Genomic DNA, 15,411 nt, shown 5'->3' on the forward strand with positions numbered 1-15,411 from the left:
GAGCACCTACAAACCTCCTGGTGGTGAAAACTGGCCCGAGGTAGTATCTCCTTATCATGATCCTTGCAGGGGAGCGACGAGCAAATGAAATGTTTGAGCAGACCCAGTAGTATTCTCCCTCTGCAGCCTCACCCTCAGAAGCCCAGAGGCCCACACAGCAGTGTCTAGTATTCCCCGTACTAACCCATTTGATCTGAAATCTTCCTCAGTCCATTTCCTGATAATTCCCAGCCTGAAAATGTGAGGCCATATCTAAAAGTGAGGGGGGGAAGAGCACAGAAATTACACGTTCTCTTTCATCTATTTAATCCGGTTCCATCTTCAGAATCCCCAAATTAGAAGCCCTTTATCAGCTAAATATGAGGTAGGGACTGTTAACTTTATTTAGTGAACGACTGGAGGGCCCACTATATATACTGTGGTTCAGTGCTAAGAATTTAAGTCAAGGGAATCTGTTTATCACACAGTGAAACTTTTTCAGCTTTCTGTCTTCTTTGTAATTTCACATTCTAAATTCTCTTCGATTTTAGAGATTAAGGGAACTTTAAAGTGACCTAGTCCCCAGTCCCGACAGTCTCAGTTATAGTTTGTTACTTCATTTACTGTGGTGTCCTGTGGGGTTGAAAACTATTTTGCCTATCACAATGTTTTATTTGGAGGCATTGCTAGCTTGGTGGGATAGAAAGGGACTGACGGAAACATAAAGAAGGCTGTAGAATTTTGTCTGAAGAGTGAATATCCCAAGCTTGGGAATCAGGCCATTGGCTTTACTCCTGCCATTGCTTATTTGTTCTAATCTTGGTGAAGTCACTTAATCACATCAAACTCACTTTCCTCAGCTATAAAATGTGGACTCTAATGGTATCGTATATCTTACTGGATTGTTAATAAGATTACCTAAAGTGATAATAGGCATTGAAAATATCTTCCACCTGTGAACTGCTATACAAATAGTTCTTATTCTTTGATTTAAAAAAATAATCCAAGTGCATTAAACACAAAACAAAACTGACTAGACAGGAAAGAAGTAAAATCACTCCTAGAATTTATAAATCACTTTTTCTTCAACCTCAAGACAGCTACTGAAAAGGAAATTTTCCAGTGGGAATGTTGGTTATAAGGAGGGCATAGAAATTCTTTCTACTCAGCAAAACACAGAGCATGATCTTACAAAAAGGCATCAGAAATTCAAATGTTTTCGATTCCAGATGTTTTCACAGTATTTTATTTATTTTAAATATTATTTGTTACTCAACATTGTAGAGACCACAAGTAAAAAATAAAGTACTTAGAGGTTTAAATCCAGTTAAGAATGATCTCAAAACTTGCAGTCTCAAAATAAGATATTCTAATTATATAGCAATATTGTCAAATGATTTTTCTCTTTAAATCACACTTTCACACCTCAAGACTCCAAATTATAACATTTTGAAGCAAATTACTCCCACCTCCCATTTCACCATATTTGCATAAAGCGATCCTTTTTAAGAACCACAAAGGCATTTCTGGCTAAATGGCCCTTAGTAAATATAGTTCCAATACCTCACCTTCTAATGTCGAGAAATGGCCACCTCACTCCCTGAGGGCAGCATGTAGCCTGCAACCAGCTTTTGTTGGCTAGCACAGGGTTTTAAAAATCAGTTAACTTTATAAAAAGAATCTCTATTTCCATTATTTCCTATTTTTTAAGACAAGCTGAATGCTCTTAGATCACTAGATCTCATTCTTGCCTGGCAACAACTGGCTGAATCTGAAAAGCAGCTGCCCACTTCAGACATGGCGTCCCCACTCCCTATTATAACCTTGGGTATTTTGATGGTACCGATCGATGACGTAAACAATCTAATCTGTGACTTCATTTAGAAGCTTCAAGCCAGCTTTTACACTTAAGTACATTTTTTTGAAAACTAGCAAGTATAGTGCTCTAAAACTTGAACAAGTAGTATCTTAAAAAAAAAATCCTAAATACTATTTATTTTATATATATATATATATATGCATTCCTGTCTTCTTAATCAGAACATAGGGAAAATGGTTGTTATTTTTCTTATTGATTCAGTGTCCTTAGTGCAACAGTGTAGAATGATGAGTAATGATTTCTTAAAAAGCTGGTTTCCACATTGCTGTTATTTCACTGTCTCCCCCTTTGCTCTGATTTGTTGGATACTTTTTCTAGCTGTTTTCCCTATGTCAATCCCCACCATTCCTAATATGCTCCTTTGAATATGCCATAGGCTCTGATACCACAAACCAAAGCATCATTTAATTGTAAAGCTTCCACTCTAGGTCAGTCATGAGCTTTAGTACAACTTTTAAGAGACTGTTTAAGTTATCTCTAAGTTATGCTTCTTACATCGTAAAGAACGTTGTTGAGTGGATGGTATCTGGGTAAGCAACTGATCTTGTTCTACATGTCATCATTTTGGGCATAGTAAGAACCTGTATTCAATGTTATGGGCATCACAACTTAGACTAGAGTGATATATACTCTGTCCTTCAGTTAATTTGTGTGTAGCTTATGATCTGAGTCAGTTTCCCTAAAATACATTAGATTTTCTTCACAGCAACAAAATATTCACTCCTGAAAATGTGACCAAATGTAAAAATGACTATTTTGCCAATATTTCATACTGAGGATGAAACTTGGTATGCACTGGTCTGATAGGTCATCATTTTTAATATGTAAGACATATATAAGAGGATGGCTTCCATTTATGAGGATCAATGCATGAACACTTATGCAAAGCAAATTACAACTGATGAAAGAAGTATCACTTTAAGTCCACTGAGTTTATATTCAATATATGATCAGGATGGACAGCCTATCACTTAAAGCGACCCAGGAAATCATAATCATAATTCCAATAAGTATTTTTTCCTATGGGGGTCCTAAAATTTCCTAAACTTAAATCCAAGTATTCAAATGAACATACAATCATGCTCACATTAAATCCATCTATTTTAAAATCACAATTTAACCTTTTTGTTTGTTCGTTTGGGGTTTTTTGGTAAGGGTTGGGTTTTACAAAAGTTTATGTGTAAAAATTTTTGAATACTAATCTAAGTCAAGTAAAGAAATAGTGTCCAAAAGTCTGTGTATATCCTACCACAATTAAGTCCAAAGAATATAAGGCTATGCATATACACACAATTTAAAATATATAAATGATTCATACTCTGAACCTTAGTATTTAGTGTCCAGTGTCATCAACTATTACAAGGGATAGAGTTTGAGGGTTACTAGGTAAGAGGACTGATTCTTCCATGCTGCGTCAAATATTTTGTTTATTCTACCTCTGTGAATGTGTTTAGATAACTTGTAATCAGCTTAAAGAGTGCATTGTAGGTAACCTTTAAAGTTGTTCCTTTATGGCCTTTCATTTCTCATGCTGTCTCTTCCTTTTTCCCATATACGTTTTCAATCCATTACAGCCATCTACCCTTCCCCCCGGGTTCTTTTTGTCATACAAAGATCATCAGGACATACCACATATGTCCATGGGGACTGCCCGGGCTAATGAATATGTATGCTCTGTGTCACAACAGAGCACTCCCCTTGTTCTGCTGTATCAGCCCTCTTACGTGTGTAAATAACAGGTGAGCTATGTAGCGTGCAGGGATAAACGGGGTTAACACAACCTGAAAGCCCTGTGCTAGATTCATAGTATCCGGCCTGTATGGTTGATCCAGAAAGAGAAATCCACATGCCAAAAGTACTGTGCATTTTCTATGTCGTTTTGAATCTTTATTTTTAAAAAGGTCTCTGCCGAGGCAACATTACCATTGTCCTAAAAGTCTGAGGTTATTCCAGTTGATTCTCAAGTTACTGTTGTGTCATATAAAATAAATTCGCACTTTCAGTTAACACAAACTGGGCATGGTACCAACCTTGAATTATGACGCGGCTGGTTAATTTCCTCGGTCACAATCCTAAAATGTTATGTTAATCATTATGCGCACACATAGCTATTTGTAAATAGTAATTTGCGTGTGTATATTCTATTTCAAGTATATAAATGCAAAGTTCAATTTAGTTATATTCAGATGGAACTGTATTCACTTTTTGCCCAACACAGCGTGCTGACATGGGTCAATAAACAAATTTCAGAATCTCCCAAGCCCCACGACCTTGTGTAAGATGAAATTTGCATTCATCCTCTCTTTTGTGTTCCTCTAGAACCTGACTCTAAATAGACAGTTTACATAAAACAAAATAGACCATTGAGGCTGCTTATTTAGGATTGAGGGTCCCCCTCATATAATTAGACAAAGGAGTAGAATATGATTTACATATAAGTACCCAACTCTTCAACCATTCTCCTTAAAAACTCTGCTTAAGGTGACTCTAAAGTGTGCAAAGCCCAGAAAAATTTGTTTAGGTTATTTATTCATTTTCCTCTTTTTTGGCAATTCGTGCATTAATTTTTAATGCAATAGCAAAATAGTGTCTTGGACTTTGATAAAAATATTCTATAGTCAGGGCTGGGTGACATAGTGCATTAATTCGGTGTCCTTCACTCCTGGGACCTGTGTATAATTTAGTCCAGCCTGAAGAAAATAACTTTGATCTGAAGGCAGTGGAAAAAGCTACATATAAAATGAGTTTAGGTAGGTTTAGGGTTGTTTCTTCCATATGAGACAACGTATGAAGATAAACTGCTTTCGAATACAATCAACACGGTCCAGGATTAAAAGTGAAGAGCTCTTACTAACAACACTAGTTCCTTACCTCTCCCTTCTCCCCTCCCTCCGCCTCAACCTCACCCTCCAGCCCCATTCTATGGTCTGGTGAAATAAACCTGAGCACCACCTATAATTAGGATGCTCTAATTTCCAGATAAACAGAACGTTGTTAAAAGTGCACTGTGAGTGGCAGTCCAGTCATTAGCGCTGTTGGCTCTTTCATTTGTAAAAACAAAGAATGCTGCATACTGAGACAGAAGCAGAAAAGAGAGGAAGGATATCAGCGTCCTCAAAGAAAGTGGCACTTCCTGTCCTGGAGGGGTGCCCAACAAGCTAACCTAAAAGAACCTGTTTCTTCAGAGAATATTCTATCTTGGTCACATTCCCTATGACAACATTGAATAACATCGTTTCATCTACTGTTACGATAGACGATGCCATTATGTCAAAAAAAAAAAAAAAGTTTAGGCCTTGGCTGAATTTATTTATTTTATTTAATTTATTTTATTATTTTATTTTATATCTTGGCTGAATTTAAAACAATGATTGGTCCAGTGACATTAATCACATGAAATACATATCCGCTTCCTTTTGCTTACAATTCTACAATCAGTTCCAATCCAACTGTCTTCTGTTGTGAATAAATATGGCTTACTTTGTCTCTAATACAGCAGTTAAGAATAAACTTGCTATGGTCAATAGAGTTAAAAGCTGTAGGGTGTTGCTTCTATATGGTATAAACTATACTACAATTGTATACTTCTTACCTATCATGCACTATTGTATTGGCCTCCTTAGTTATGGAAATGCTCCAGTATTTTCTAATAATTTTAAGGAAAAGGGAGCTAACAGTCACATTTTTAAATCAGCAAAGAATTTGAAAGAAACTTATTTTTTTCAATGTTTCAAGTTTTTATTTAAATTCTAGTTAATTAACATACAGTGTAATATTAGTTTCAGGAGTAGAATTTAGTGATTCACCACTTACATATAACACCCAGTGCTCATCGCGATGAAAGAAACTTATTTTTAAATTTGCTAGTTTTAGTTGCTTATATTAAGAGTAAATAGGTCAAATCTTCCTGCTCCCTCTTCAAATTGTGTACATCCTATTTACACAAAGTCCCTAAACAATAGGAAAACCCGAACGCTGCAGGTGATTAGGCTATACCGACAAATCAAATCTAGGGGCCTATATGTGTGTATTTCAGTGTTATGTCTGCAGTTACAGAAAGGATATAGAGAAAATAGGGGGAAAATGACAGAGAAAGAAAAGAGATTTTTAAAATGGCTTTTATCCTAAAAATGATCTGCTTTACTATTAATAATCTCAGAACCCAAAATTTATTCTAAATGATTTAACAAATGTGCACATCATATTTTTAATCACAAGTAAGCATATTTCAGGTTTTCTTTAGCTAGGTATTTATTATTTGAGGCTTGAACCAAGTCATATACCTCAAAAAGTTTCCATACTTACAAAATCATTTTTAAAATTGAAGTGTAGTTGACACACTTAATAGAATCATTTTCGATGAAATGTTAAAAAAATCCTCGAAAAGCAAATAATTAAAATATGTAATAAATGGGTTACATAGGAAAGCACCCCCAATAGTCAGTTTAGAAGTGTTTTTGTGTTTTCTATAGAATAGTTTTTTTGTAACGCAATAGAGAATTCATAAAAGTAATGATGAGGCGTAAGTCTAAGAAGATTCCTTTCTCATTGAAATGACATACCTGGAACTGGTCTCCTTTTAAGTAAATCTTTTTGAAAACATCCAAATGTCTACAAGAGCATTCATTTATATTTGACTTTCGTCTTGTGGCCATTACCAATCACTTAGCCAACTTGTGAAGTTTTGCAGGTGAGGATGTTTTATTGTGCCCTCCTTTTTTTAAATGCTTCTACATCCAGCCATTGTTTTCATATTTTACCCTAGAAATTATTTTATCCTGTTCAGTGTCAAATGATATTATACTTTAAAAAAGAATCTATTCAGAGAATATAGCATAAAATAGTGCATTGCATCCCTGGCCATAGCTCCCAGAAGCATTAAAATGTTACTAGAGTACCCGAATGACAGCAATGACAGCTTAATCACTTAAAGGCTTTTTACATTAACAATTTTTTTTCTTTCAATTTGAGCAGTAATATTCAGGCATGATTTAATAGGAGGTTAGCTGTTAAATGCAGCTAAATAACATACTTTTTTTAAATATCAAAATCAAGTTTAGTGTCTAATGAACATTTCTTGACACTTTCTGAAATATTAGCGCATGTTCATAAAGCTTGGTTTCTTTTATTTTTTTCCTTCCGATCTATGTATTTAAAAAATTGGCCTGATAATTAGCATGCATAGTCCAACTGCTTCCTGTATTGTTATGATTTTAAGTAGAAGATCCATGGATAAAACGTAATTGAAAGGTGAGCCTATTAATCTGGAGAATAACCTCCACAAACCAAATAAGAATGAATCATTTTTAAGTCTCCACCTCATTTATAGCTTTATATTACTAAGGAGGGGGAAAAAAAAAAGCAGAGAGAAACTAAAGGTGACCTTATTTAGACATATTAGTCAAGACAGCCTTTGCTGATTTTAACCAAACATGATTGTGACTCCACTTTGTCCATCCAGTTTTCCAGTGCGTAAATTGGATGATGACTTGGACAATTCTCTCTTCATTAGTGAACTGTGGAAAGGAAATACAGAGGTGGCTTCTTATTTTTTAAACTCTGCTGTGTCTTACAGAGAGATTCTGAGGCATCAAGGAAATACATATATACATACATATATGTATATATATTTTTTCTAGACAAGCTGTCGTAATTGAAATGAAGTCTAATCAGACTCATTACTGTTTTCAGCAATTTGCACGACCAAAGATGCTTATTAGGTAACTGTGTTTAATAAACCACTCTTTAGAAAAATACCAGTAATGAGCTCTTAACAGCCAATCTTTAGCGTGAATGTAATGTGAAAAGTGTTCCTAGCGCTGAATAGATTTTCACATTTAGTAGTGTCATAATTAAGCTCCATGAATTGGTTGCTGTGATGTTAGATTTATTAAAATAATCTTATTTTTTCCCCTATTTTAAATATACTTGGAAATATAGTCATCTTCTATTAAGAGTTGGCTTATATTCACTGTACAGCCTAAATTTGGCTGTACCAAGCTGGTCAAAGGTTTCCAACTGAGGATTTGTTAACAAATGATAAGCAAGGATTTTATAACTGATAATTGATTCTAGCAGTCAAGTCTTTCCTCATCAGCATCCCCACCCACACCTCAGAAAAAAATCCTGTTATTTGATTATATAGGAAAAGTTATCTGAGATATAAGTATATTCTGATCATTTAGAGGAAAAATTGCTTTTCTGTCACTAAGGTAAGACATAGACAAAAATGGACATTCTGAAAGCAATATTTGAAGAAACATTGGTCTTTCATAATAGCAGCTATAAATAACACAATATTGCTTCATTAGATATTGTTCTTAAAAATGTGAATAACATTTCCCTTCCAGACTTTTCCTTTTTGTGACACTATTTACTAAGATCTTAACATTAAAGAACAATATTGTGGATATATATTATTTATATGCACTAAGGGTGGTCATGAGAGTTAGCTAGGCTTCTTATTGATAAGGGCAAAAAACCCAAAATGTTAAGACACCTCTAACAAGAGGAGTTATTTCCATGCAAGATGATGCATGTGCTGAAATCAGTATATATCTGTAGAGTCTATATTGATTAATCCATCAATAGAGTATATCCTGAGGCATTTCCACATGCATAATAATCATATAGAAGGTATTGAAAATATTCTTTGAGAACATCTAAATGAGCCTTATAGGAAGCTCTAGAGCTTATAGTCATGAAACATCTCAGAAGATGAGACAAATGTCTTTTGTTCACTAAAAGCAACCTAAAAGGCGACACAATCAGCTTGGAAGTGAGACTCTGGACATTCTGAAACAGGTCTATAAAGATAATCAATAAATGAAAAAGTACAAAAATAACAGGAGACCAAGATTTGATGCCCATCCATGATACAATGTTAAGAAAGATTCTGTTGCTGAGTGATTCTTCTCCCAGTACGCTCATTTCTTCTAACCTCAAGCTTCACGATGCCTAATTGGAGCCAATAAGCCTCCATAACTGTTTTCAGCTTTTTGAATCAATAGGGCTATGAGGACTGAGACTGTCAAATTAATGGCTTGTTTCATCTGATTTTGTGGAATGCACTTCTTTGCATTACAAAGTAGAGAAGAAACCAAACTCATTCCCTTGTGAATTCATATAGCTTTCAAATCAAAATATCTTCCTGTTTCTTTAAGTCTCAACTGAATTCGTTTTCAGAACCACAAAAGAAAAAGCCAGTGCATGAAACTACCGTAAACCTGTATTCTGTATCTTTAAATGACTCACAGCTAAAAAAGAAACCCAAAAACAAAAACCTAAGAGAGGGTCCCTTTTGGTGCCTTTGGAATACCTTACCATACTTTGAATAACTTTACTTATGAATCACAGAATTTATGAATGTTTTATAAAAGAGAATAAATAATTTGTACATTAGAATTTATTACAAAAGCTAAGAGGCTCTAAGATGTCAAGTAATAGTAATAATGACAAAAATAATGATGATAAGTACAAATCATTCTTTTGGTGAGATTTCAAAAACTTTCCATAATAATGAAGCTATGATTTTAATTATGAATTTTAATAAGGAACTGAGTACCGAGCTAACAAATATTTTACCTAGATTTAACCCTGAGCTATATAGAAATTTGGCAGAATTTGCCTTGCTCTTAATTTCTAATTTGAGAAATACAAATATGGATTTATGCATAGATACGATTCTAGTACAGAGAATAAACAACACATAAATACATATTGTCATGTAAACACAAAATATGGGTAATAGGGCATAATTAAATAGTAACGGTAATGGGGAGACTTGTATTATCAGGTGAGACGTTTTGGAGAAGCTGGTTTTAAACTTTAGCTTTTGGCCATACCATTCAGACATAGGTCTGAAGATGCAGAGAAACCATATATTTAAGCTTGCAGATAATTCTGATAAAGAATTAGGGCTCCTTAATCCTTAAAACTTGAGAACCCACAATATCTTCTATCTGCCTTATTTTTAGCACTGTACATCATTTTATCATTTGTCATATTCCTGAGCAAAAAAAGCTTAAAGTAAATATCCTTCCTTGTAACAGACAAGCAAGCAAACAAACAAGCAAAATGAAACTTGAAAAAATTCATTTTTACTTAGGTCTTAAATTCATTCTTTCAAGGTTTCCTCCAGCCCCTCCTCCTCCAGCCCCCACCTCCTCTGGCCCCTACCTCCTTGGGCCCCCACCTCTTTTTGGTTCTGGCATGTGGGCCAGTGACTCATTTTCTCTCCTTTCCTTCCCTCCTTTCTTCCTGTTTTCAGTGTTTTGTCAATTTCAGTGTTTTGTCATTATTACTATTACTTGACATCTTTTTCTACTTACAGAGAAAATATAGTTTAAGTCTCAAAACTAGAATCTTAAACCTTCTTTGAATCTCTGAATCTTGAAACTTTTACTGTCACTGGAAAAAAAAAAAAAGTCCAGTGGCTAAACCGTTTAAACTATAATGACATTCATGCTGTAATAACATCTGAGTGCCTACTATTACTCGAGAGCTTCTGCCCTATTAGGAAATAGAAGTCCCCTATGACCCAGCAATTGCACTACTAGGTATTTGCCCAAAGGATACAAAAATATGGATTTGAAGGGGCACATGCACCCCAATGTTTACAGCAGCATTATCAACAATAGCCAAATTATGGAAAGAGCCCAAGTGTCCCTTGACTGATGAATGGATAAAGAAGATGTGGTATATATACAATGGAATATTACTCAGCCATAAAAAGGAATGAGATCTTGCCATTTGCAATGCTGTGGCTGGAGCTAAAGTGTATTCTGCTAAGTGAAATAAGTCAGTAGGAGAAAGACAAATACCCATGATTTCCCTTGTATGTGGAATTTAAGAAACAAAACAAGAAAACATGGGGAAAAAGAAGCAAACCATAAAACAGACTCTTAACTACAGAGAATAAACTGAGGGTTGCTGGAGGGGAATGGGCAGGAGCATGGGTTAAATGGGTGATGGGGATTAAGGAGGGCACTTGTGATGAGCACTGGGTGTTGTGTGTAAGTGATGAATCACTAAATTCTACTCCTGGAACTAATATTACACTATATGCTAACTAACTAGAATTTAAATAAAAACTTGAAACATTAAAAAAAAGTCCCTGCCTCAGTGGAACTTACAGTCTATTTTTAGTGATGATTTACCAAAGAAAATACTTAGTTCCAAATCTGGTAGGGAGAGGTAGCTATATAGAGGAATTAATAGTCGAGGTATATCTTGAAAGCTGAATAGAATTTCACCAGTTAGAGAGAGATTGGTTTTCTTGCCTGAATCAAAACTCAGTCAAAATCACTGATGATGCTAAATGTATCTGGAACATTTGGGAAGAAGGGTAGCTTGATATGGTTAGAAGACAGGGAGGTGTAGGTCTATGTATATGGAGGTAGAGATGAAGCTTGAATTCAGATTACAAATGGACTAAATATTTGGACCGTATCCTACTACCAACAAAAAGTGCTGCCTTCATCTTTTCATTAGAGATATATCAATAATAACAATATAGAGAGTGGGGGGGGGGAAGCTAGAAGCAGGGCCAGAACTTGTGCAATAAGAAGAGAAAAATCTGAGAAAGATTTTGGACAGGGAATGAAAAGGATGGGCTGACAAATTAGGTTTGGAGGAATGAAGAAAAGGAAAGGGGACATTAAAAGGACATCATCATTAAAATAGAAGTATTTGTGAGGTGTCTGTAAAATAGTTAATAAAGAGATTGAGGGTATATATTGCATTTAATCCTCCAAAAGCCTAGTAAGGGATCATCATTGTTTTTTATGTATGATGAAATAGATTCCATGAATCTAAGGAACTTTCCCAGGGCCACCCCAAAATCAGAATTGCAACCTGGATCATGTGACACAGAATTGCTACATTTTTCACTCCTTAGAGAACTTATTAGCTTGTACAACCAATGAGTTGGACACTGGAAGTTCCTATCTTTTGATGGGAAAAAATTCAAAGCTCTTTGAGGATGTTTAGGAATCATGAGCATATGGGAATTTGTTGAAATTATGGTAATGGAGAGAAAGTGTGTAGAAGGAGATGCGAATGGAACTCTTGAGTTAAACCGACATTTAAGCAGTAGACAATGGGGGCTGGGGGGACATTTAGAGAATAGAAAGAGAAAGAGAGAGAGGGAGAGTATGCTCTTGCAAAAGACACTTGAGGAAGGATTTTCAAGGACAGATGTTTAACTGTAGCACATGCATCAGAGAAATCAAGTAGGATTAGGAGAGAAAATAGGCAGTTAGGAGGCTAAAGACGATCCGTGAGAGAGCAGTGTCCGTACAGTGTGGGGTCAGAAGCCTTGGTGAGTGGGTTATGGAGAAAATGGCTTATGAGAAAGTGATACGGCAAGCGTGGAAGAACTTTCCTCACTGATAAACATCTTAATAAAGATGAATAGCAGTTTACGGGGAAAAGAAGAATCCAGGTAAGAGATTTTCTAAGGGATATGAGGAAAACCTGGTCATTTATCTAGACCGAGGGTCACAAACTATGGCAGTAGGCCAAATCCACTGTGACCTCTTCTTTCATAAGTAAAATAGGATTGGAACAGTCACACCCATTCACACCCATGTACTGTCTGCGATTGCCTTCTAGCTCCCAGCAGAGCTGAGGAGTTGGGCTGAGACCAGATAGGCCACAAAGCTGAAAATACTTGCCCCATCCAGCCCTTCACAGAAGATGCCTGCCAACCCCTGCTCCAGGATGAGGGAAAGAAATAGTGGAGAGGAAAGAAGAAAAACTAGAACACTGTGTGGATGGGGCATGGCTGGGAACCGGCAGAGCGGGATCATCAAGAACTGAAATGAGAATCAAGGGTATGCATTTCAGACAATCAACGGGGGAAAAAAGAAAGAACCTCTTTTTCTGAGATGGGTGGGAAGGAGTTCAAGGACAGACGGGAGTATATTTGATCTGTGGATTCCCTTTTGTTTCCTTAAGAAACTTTTGGAGTCAGGTATCCTTTCTGTTTTCCTACAAGCCAGTCAGTAGACCCACGTTCCATGTCTTGTTCCTCAGTCTGTTGACTGTACCCCTAATCGCAGTCAGGTACAAACCATGGTCACGAGGGACAGGATGAAAGAGAGTTTGGAGGAATCAAGGCAAAAGCATCATCACTATCAGAAAATCACCACATACAAACTAGTGGACAGTAGAGCTGTTGCTGTTTATGACAAGGAAGTACAACCCTGGAAAAATAAGCCTAATTGAAGACTGCACCCCAGTTGTGGCAAAGATTTGTATTATAAAAAGGATGAAAACTGGTAGTCATTACTGAATATTTAAGAAGACTTTCAACTTTCAGGAAGATGTATAGCTTTTGAGGAAATATATGGAACTATGTGGAAAAGAAATGGTTACGGTCTAAAGAATACTTATTGTCTCTCCCCTCAAGGAAAAAAAAAATCCATTCCATTTAGAATTCATTAAAACTTAGAAAATGTGTTTACAATATTACACAGCTGTCTGGTCTTTTTCACACTCGTCTCTGCCCCCAAACGCAAACACATTGCTCTGTTTCCATCATCTTCCTCTTCACTTCATAAAGCAAGTAATCAGTAGGTGCTAGAGATTTCTGCCTATTGTGTAGTTTTGGGTATTCCTCTCGTTTTCTTTGAGGTTACTACTTGGGCTCTTTATGGTAGGAGAGTTCTCCCAGGAAGGCAACTCTGCTTGAGTTACGGAAGAACCCCACTTGACAGATGTGCAGTTCATGCTCATTTTATAACATCTGAACTCCTGCTGGTTTCACTTCTGTAACAAAAGACTGCATTATGCTCTACTGACTAAGTCGTGAGGTTGGTTCGATTTTAGTATATTTTTGTATCTTATGCATATCGTGTGATAGATAACATAAGTATACATTTGTACAAAGAAAGACAGTGCTTTAATAATTAAAAACATTTAGTTAGGTTATCCATGAATGGTGCAAACTTTGTTCCCCAAGTTTATCATCCATTTCAGTCTTATTTAAAAATTAGAAAGTTAAACTATCCTTATTTGGATAGTAAGATATATGGTTCCCTGAGAAAATCTATTTTAGGTTAAAATATCTTACTCTTAGCATGAGAATTCTTTGTATTATTATTGTTGTTGTTGTTGTAATTATTACTACTTCATCTAGGAAGACTTCCCAGACATTGCTGCCTTCTCTTTTAATCTACCGTTGCCCACATTACCCTGTACTTGCATTTTAATGCTCATTTCATTTTCCTGTCTCATCTGTATCACCTGCTAGACTAATCTGTTTGAGACCAGGAATCCATACCATTAGAAGAGGTCAGGGACCTAGTCTGTCTTGTTCATACCTATATGTCCAGTGATAGAGTATCTATATAAAGTAGGTACTATATTTGTTCTATAGATATATTTATCTCTAACTTTATACATAAATCTAGATATTTATCTATATCTTTCTGTATCTAGAAAGATTTGCTCTGTGAAGGCCCTACCATACTCTCTATATCTAATACTTAAAATATTTAAAACATTATAAATTATTTTGGAAGTCATAAACTGAACCAAAAAATGTTAAAATATGTTCTTTCTTTCTACCTTTATAGTTCTACCTTCATAAACGTCTGAAGAGCTGGGCTCAAATTTAGAATTTTCTGTCTCCTGGGTCATCAGAGCTCTTCCAGAATAGGAGAGGCTGACCTGTGACTGGCTTTTCTTTTTGCTCACAATCATCTCACTGCATAAGCAGCTTAACATGCATGCTGTAGAAGGTTCCATCCATTGCCTGCTATTCCCTCACCTCCAACCAGCTGCCTCTTGGCCTCCACTTGGGTCCAGAAGTACACACATGGAGGACACTTTCCACCTGTGGGAGGACAGACCTGGTGAAGAGCCCTGCATGGGTCCTAGAAGTGGACTCGGAATTCCAAGTATCTGGAACATGGTCTACAAGGAGGGCATGGATTCTAAGTTGAAACATCCTCATGGCCCTTGGACTCCTCACAATAGGGTATATGAGAGTGTTGGAAGGGGGCAAGACTGGACCTTCTAATACATGGTGCCATTTTCATCTGGGGCAAAGGATGGTTGTAGTGACTTGTATCAAATAATTTAGTGGTCTCCAAAATTAAAAGAAATATTGTCTATGCTTCTTTTCCTCTTTTTCAATAGAAGATACTGTGTTAGGAGCCAAAAGACATACATTTTAGTACTAGCTCCCTACTCACTATTACAGTAATGTTGGTCTTAAGACCAGTCTCTGAATTTAAAATTCCTCACTAGTCAACCCCGCACAATTGCTATAAATGCCAATTGGCATAATGTATGCAATGAATAAATTACTATTACAAAGCCAATAATTGGCAGAATTGGGGCCAGAATTTAAGTTTACTCTTCTTATTCTAGTAGCTTTGTTACTCCTTTTACTCAAATCTTGTATTATTTCCACACATTGGCTTTGGTATATCTTGTAGGCCAACACTGAGCAAGATATATTTCATGTAAAAAATAATCCTTCCACCTTCACCTCCAGAGCTCTTTTTTCCTTTTAATTTTTATTTATTTATTTGAGAGAGAGA

The 15,411-nt window shown here is 36.0% G+C and overlaps 1 protein-coding gene across 4 annotated transcripts in view; it reads right to left on the reverse strand.

Annotated features, from left to right (window-relative positions):
* The window catches only part of FIGN (fidgetin, microtubule severing factor), a 133,088-nt gene that overhangs the window by 18,565 nt on the left and 99,112 nt on the right, over nt 1-15,411 (reverse strand). Inside the window, exon 3 of one of the 4 annotated variants that reach the window (XM_078070903.1) lies at nt 185-252. The exons of the other annotated variants lie outside the window; for them this stretch is intronic. The gene's annotated coding sequence lies outside the window, so the exon portion shown is untranslated. The remainder of the gene's footprint in view (nt 1-184; nt 253-15,411) is intronic. 4 annotated transcript variants of the gene reach the window in all.

Source organism: Halichoerus grypus, chromosome 4, assembly GCF_964656455.1.
Source record: "Halichoerus grypus chromosome 4, mHalGry1.hap1.1, whole genome shotgun sequence".
Classification (NCBI taxonomy): domain Eukaryota; kingdom Metazoa; phylum Chordata; class Mammalia; order Carnivora; family Phocidae; genus Halichoerus; species Halichoerus grypus.